The following is a 6,379-nucleotide window of genomic DNA, read 5'->3' as shown; positions in this document are numbered from 1 at the left end:
GGCAAGGGGGAGGTTGCCGGGGGGAGCGGGGGAGCGGTGGGGGGCGATAGAGTGGGCTCAGGAGGGAGAGGGGCCGGTCTAGGGTAGGGTGGGGGTTGGAGAGGAGCTCTGGAGGGGGGAGAGGCGAGAGATTCGGGACGGTCGGTTAGTGGGGAGGAATCATCATCCAAGGGAATTGAGGTTTTGGATGGAGGAGATGTTTCTTTGGGAAGGAGGATTTGAGAGGTAGAACAATTGACGCAAAGGGAGGGGCAAGAGCGCAGAAACCAAAAAACCTGGACATAGGGGACCTCAGACCATTTGCCCGTCCTGCGGCAGTAATTATCTAGATTACGGAGGATGTTAAAATCGAAAGTCCCTTCAGGAGGCCATTTGGATTGATTGTCTAGAGGATATTGTGGCCAGGCCACAGTGGAATAGAAAATAAGCCGTTGGCGACGGAGATCTTGGGAGAAACCGAGGGCTGTAAAATTGGCTAGGAGACACCCCAGGGGCGTCTTAGGATCTGGTTTCGATTGTGAGGTTCCCATGATCCCCAGTCTGTCCCTGAGTGAACGGAGAGGGAGAGAGGCGTCCCTGGTCTCAGTCTCCAATTCACGGCAGGTCGCAGGGCGGTCAGGCGATTGGGACGTCTCCACAGTTGCCCGAGGCCCGGAGAGAGAACGGAGGAGTCCCTGACGCGGCCGTGATTAGGGACAGGAGTCCGGTGGGCAGGGACTCTGGGGGTCGGAGGGAACAAGGGAGGGGACTTACCCCGTTTTCTGCCGGATCGGGTGGATGAGTAGAGGTTCCCTGGTTGTCTCCCGGGGGAGGGGAGGAGCGGCCCGCACGGTAACCCGCGGGGTTTGGTACCCATCCCGGGTTTCGGCACCAAATGTAAGGAACGGCACCAAAGACGGAGGAGAGCTTAAACAAGCTTTATTTGGGTACGCTCCCGGGCGAGGTTCACTGGTCCGAGAGAAAGGGGGCCAGAGAAGTCGCGCCCGGGTGAGGGTTTGGGCAGAATTTATAGGGGAAGAAGGGAAAGGGGTGTGGTGAATCCGGGAGGGCGCAGAGTAGTCCTTATTTGGTGGTCTCTTCGGGTATCGTGGCAATATCTGGTGCCGGTCGCATCAGTCTTGGGACCGTTAGTCCCGCCCCTCAAAAGGCGGGAAGGCTGGGCCGGGTGGAAAGTCACCAGGTCAGTTCCTGGGACTGGGTGGGTGGGAGCTCTGGGCTGATGCAACCTGTGAGTCTGATTGCGTTCCCCTGCCTCGGGCCAGTTGGCCTTACAATATCTACTCTCAGAGGACGAATGTGGAGGTCCAAGGAGATAACCTGTGTCAAAGAGCTTAGTCCACAATGGGTTTCCAGGGAAGGTTTTTCTTCCTTTCTACCGGTGTTGGATTTTTTCCTATTTCTCTTGCAGCTCTGCTTAGCATCTGGGAATCCCTGTGAGTTCTTAAGATCTTTCCCTTTACTCGGATTCCAGTACTAGTTTCAGGAAGACAGCATCTCCAACTCTTGTGCTATTTGACCTTCCGATTCCCTCACTTTACAACTCCCGACGTGCTCTCATCCATCCCTTCTCTGCCACACATCCCCAGGATCGTACTGGGATCATTAACCAGAAGCATCAAAGTCTTAGGTTCACACATTCCACTCTTTTATTCTTTCTGCTTGCCTGCTCAGATCTTTCCATGGTGAGGGTATTTACATAGCCAAACCGAACCCATGTATTTTAACTAATCTCTCTTCCTTCTCCTTCTTCTTCGAGGTTGTCTCAGCTATATTTGGATCCGCTGTATAAATTTTAGAACCAGCTTACTAAATTCCAGGAAACCACTTCTGGGGATTTTAATTGGGTTTGCATTGCATTTATACAGAATTGCCATATTGTAATGCTGACTCTCCCCATTAGTGACCCTCCTGGATTTCTCATTTATGTAAGTCTTATTTTATGAATTTCAATAACATTTTATAGTTTTCTTCCTAAAGATTTTGTAGGGCATTTATTCCAAGGTGCCTTGGTTGCTGTTGTAAATGGTATCTTTAGAAATCACATATTTGTTTTCAGTATTTAAAGGAAACATAATTGAATTTTTTGTATTGAACTCATATCTAGCAACAAGGCTGAAATCTTCTAAGATTTCCAATGGCTTTTGGAATCAATTTGCTTTTCTATGTTGACAATCATATTGTCTGCAAATAACGAAGGTTTTTTTCTTTTTCTGTTTAGATCTTACACTTTTTCTTGTCTTACGGCACTAGACAGGACCCCTTATGTAACCAACATATATTAGGCATTTTTGTTTTGTTTCTGACTATTAAAATATCTGTTTGTATTTTGAAAAGGTTTGATCTGTGGACTGGGGTCTGGCTCCATCTCAATTTTACTAACCATATCTTCTTCTATCATAAGATTTTGTTGGTATGGGTATGGCCATTCTTTCCATCAATGCCATTTTTCTCAAGTCAACTTTTGCAGATCCAGGTTTTCTATATTCTCTTTTTACTTTTATTTCTTGTTGATGATCACTATGAGCACTGTGAATTGGATAAAAGACTGAACACTTATATTTATTTCTCACTGAATTTATTCAAAAATTGTCAGCCATTGTCCTCAGCAGTGCTCCAGCAGTCACCTTGGTCTATTGCAGAGATCACTGAACCAGGAGGTGCGGGGCCAGGCAGGTATCCTGCGAGCAAAGCTGTGCAGATGGGCACCGAAGCCATCTGAAGATGGCAGCCTTTACTCATTTCTGGCAGATTATCACCACAGAGGGTTATCAGAATTGGTCAGTTTGGCATCTCAGTCTGGGTTCTTATGGACAGAGTTTTGGAATTTGCGCTATTTTTAAAAAGCTAGTTGGGAGACTGGGGAGGAGGCATGATTTGAGGTGGACTTTGAAAGAACAGGTTCTGAAGAGCAAGAGAGAAAAAAAGTCTGTGGGTTAGAATTATTGTTCCTATTCACAGATGAGGAAATTAGGCTCGATCATGGAAGTGAGTTGCCCAGTGTCACAAAGCTTGTAGTAGCTTAGTGATTGTCAAAATCTGAACCCCCATCAGCCCAACTCTAAAGCTTAATGGTTAGCCACTTATGTGCTTCTGCCTCATGTCTGTGAAATGGAGATAACCATGCCTACATCAAAGTTACTGTTTACTGACAACTTACATTCATGGTTGTATTAGCACACAAGCTAGGCTCCTTTTTTTTTTTCCCAGATGCTGATTACACCTGTTTAATTAATTAACAATACAACAATTTTAACAGGGTAACATGGTCCAGAGAAAACTGTTACATTATGCACTTGATATTTCATTAAAAATTTTTCCTTAAAACTAAAAGGTTTCATTATAACAGATACATTTCAAATGTACTTTATTAAATCATTGCTAATTAGAGCCTAAGCAATTATAAAGACATTACACAATGATATTCAACCAGAAGTTATTTTTTCTGGACATATAGACATATTAATGTACTTCTGTTGAAAAATTTTAATCTCCAGCAAAAATAACTGCATGTAGACATTATTCTGTTTTCTGGGAGAGATCTGGGAGGACAATAAAGGGCTGGGTGTGTTTATAAGAATAGGCCAGTAGCTGTTTCCATCAGGGAGGTGGTACTAATCAATATTGAGACTCAATACTCAGATAAATTTCAGGTTAAAAACATTTGTTAAGATAGGTGATAATTGGGCTATTTTTATATTGACAACTGAGACAAAACTATAAACTGTCAGTCAGTGTTTAGGGACCCAGAACCAAGAGGGCCTTATGGTGAGGTCGGCAGGTAAATAATTAGCACATACAAATCAAAGACTCTGTTCAGGACAACCGAGCCACACCCACTGCCTGATGGACAGGATTCACCTATTAACCTCATCACTTTATAGAGTCTGCCTAACACGAGAAAGTCCTCCAAGTTCTGATAGCCAGATACTGACAAGAAAGGCTGTTGAAACTTATTTAATTAGACACATTGAAGTACTACTGCTATTAGGAGTCTGTTTATAAAGATTTTCCATCATACATTATTACAATATTTTTTCAGGTAAAAACCTTGGTTTCAACTGTTACAGTCATAAAAGTATTTCCCCTGGGATTTCCTCCACATAGGGAAGTTATCCATATAGTTATTTTTAAATAGTCTTCCTAACTTTGGGAAAACTTTGCCCTCCCTCCAACACACACACACACGCCATGTGTGTGTCTTCTTCAGTTACTTTCATCAGTGTTTTGTAGTTTTCATTGTACAAATCTTTCACTTCTTTGGTTAAATTTTTAAAACATTTTATTGGCGTATAGTTGATTTACAATTTTGTGTTAGTTTCAGGTGTATAACAAAATGATTCAGTTATACATATACATATATTCATTTTCAGATTCTTTTCCCTTATAGGTTATTACAAAATACTGAGTATAGTTCCCTGTGCTATACAGTAGGTCCTTGTTGGTTATCTATTTTATATATAGTAGTGTATATATGTTAATCTCATCCTGCTAATTTATCCCCCCCACCTTTGGTAACCATAAATTCTATGTCTGTGGGTCTATTTCTGTTTTGTAAATAAGTTCATTTGTATCTTTTTTTTTCAGATTCCACATATAAGTGATATCATATGATATTTGTCTTTCTCTGACTGACTTACTTCACTTAGTATGATCGTCTCTAGGTCCATCCATGGAAATGAGATCGTGAAATGGTCAGCCCATGTGCCCAGTAAAAATTCTAATACTACAGAAGAAGGTAGAGTGGATATTGGAGGCCATTAGCAGTCTTTACCACAATGGTGCTAGTCAGTCTTTAAAACGAAACAGTGAAGTAGGCATTATTATGCCTATTTTACTGACAAATATATTGAGGTTCAGAGAAATGAAGCAACTTGCTTAAGGGTGAGCTGGGATTGGAACCCTGACTCATGTTTGACTCACCATGTTCTACTCCCTCCCCAATGAAATTGTTCCTTTGTGAGTTTTGCTGCTTCTCTTTTGTTTCCTTCTCACTCGGTAGTGCAATGTTAGCATGGATGTCTACACTCTCTGGGCTGTGAGCCTTCCTCCAAATTCTTATTCTCTGGCATAATAATCATGTCCCAGAGGGAGAAGATCGTGGACTTGCAAAGGCTGGGTGCTGTGGGCCACATGTGTGAGCTGTTACTTCAGTATTTGCAACAGATGTTGGAAAGCAAGTCTATAAACTGCAACCTCTTCATGAAAGAGCAGTGTAGCCAGCCGACCCAAGAGAAGGAGGCCAAGGCCAAGAGAAGAAAAGGCCACTTGACTCTCAGGGTCTGGACCTGAATCAACATCATCCTATTCCATGGGAATGTGAAGCTGGTAGAGTCCATGAAGGGGACATGATCAGAAGCCCAGTATTATGTCCACATGGACAAACTCTTTGACATTTTTCTGAGACCTGTCTTGGCATTGGGTGTGACTGGTGCACGTGCATGGGGAGCGAGCTGGAACACAGGTACAAGAGCACCTTCTGTGATATCATCAGGTTGTACTGGACTCTCAGCAGACACTGCCAGCAAAGGAGCACCTTGCAGAGTATGACTTGGGGTCCAAACTGATAGTTTCCAACATGCTCAACTGAAGATGCCAAATCTATCCCATCAGCATGCAAGCAAATCCTATCAGGCTACGCACATTGATTCTGGCTCTTTAGGACTACTTGACTAAGTTTGTCCTCCTATATCCTCTCACCACCAAGTGGGTCCAGGAGGACACCCTGTTGGACATCTTCACTGTGCTCAGGGAACCCAGAGTCTTGCAGACTAGTATTGATGATATTTCTTCATCCAGATTGACAAGGGCTCACACAGATGTGGCCAAGCTGAAGATGGCCCAGGAATATGACAGGGCTCCGTGGCTTGTAGATGCACCACTCTGATCTCTGCCTCTCTCGTTACATGGCATTCTCACTGTGTCTGGGTCTCTCTTATCTTCTTATAAGGACATTAGTCATATTGCATTAAGGGCCCAGCCTTTGCCAGTATGACCTCCTCTTAACTAATTACATTTGTAACAACCCTAGTTCCAAATAAGGTCATATTCGGGCTTCCCTGGTGGCGCAGTGGTTGAGAGTCCGCCTGCCGATGCAGGGGACACGGGTTCGTGCCCCGGTCCGGGAAGATCCCACATGACGCGGAGCGGCTGGGCCCGTGAGCCACGGCCGCTGAGCCTGCGCGTCCGGAGCATGTGCTCCGCAACGGGAGACGCCACAACAGTGAGAGGCCCGCGTACCGCAAAAAAAACAAAAACAAAAACAAATAAGGTCATATTCTGAAACTCTGGGAAGGACACGAATTTGGGGGGAACACCATTCAACCCAGTGCACTGTTGACGGCTTAAACGCAGAGCAATGACACACAGCACTAGCCCCAGG

Source organism: Lagenorhynchus albirostris, chromosome 15 (genome assembly GCF_949774975.1).
Source record: "Lagenorhynchus albirostris chromosome 15, mLagAlb1.1, whole genome shotgun sequence".
Taxonomy (NCBI): Eukaryota; Metazoa; Chordata; class Mammalia; order Artiodactyla; family Delphinidae; genus Lagenorhynchus; species Lagenorhynchus albirostris.
The sequence above is the reverse complement of the archived record's forward strand: the minus strand, read 5'-3'. Positions refer to the sequence as shown.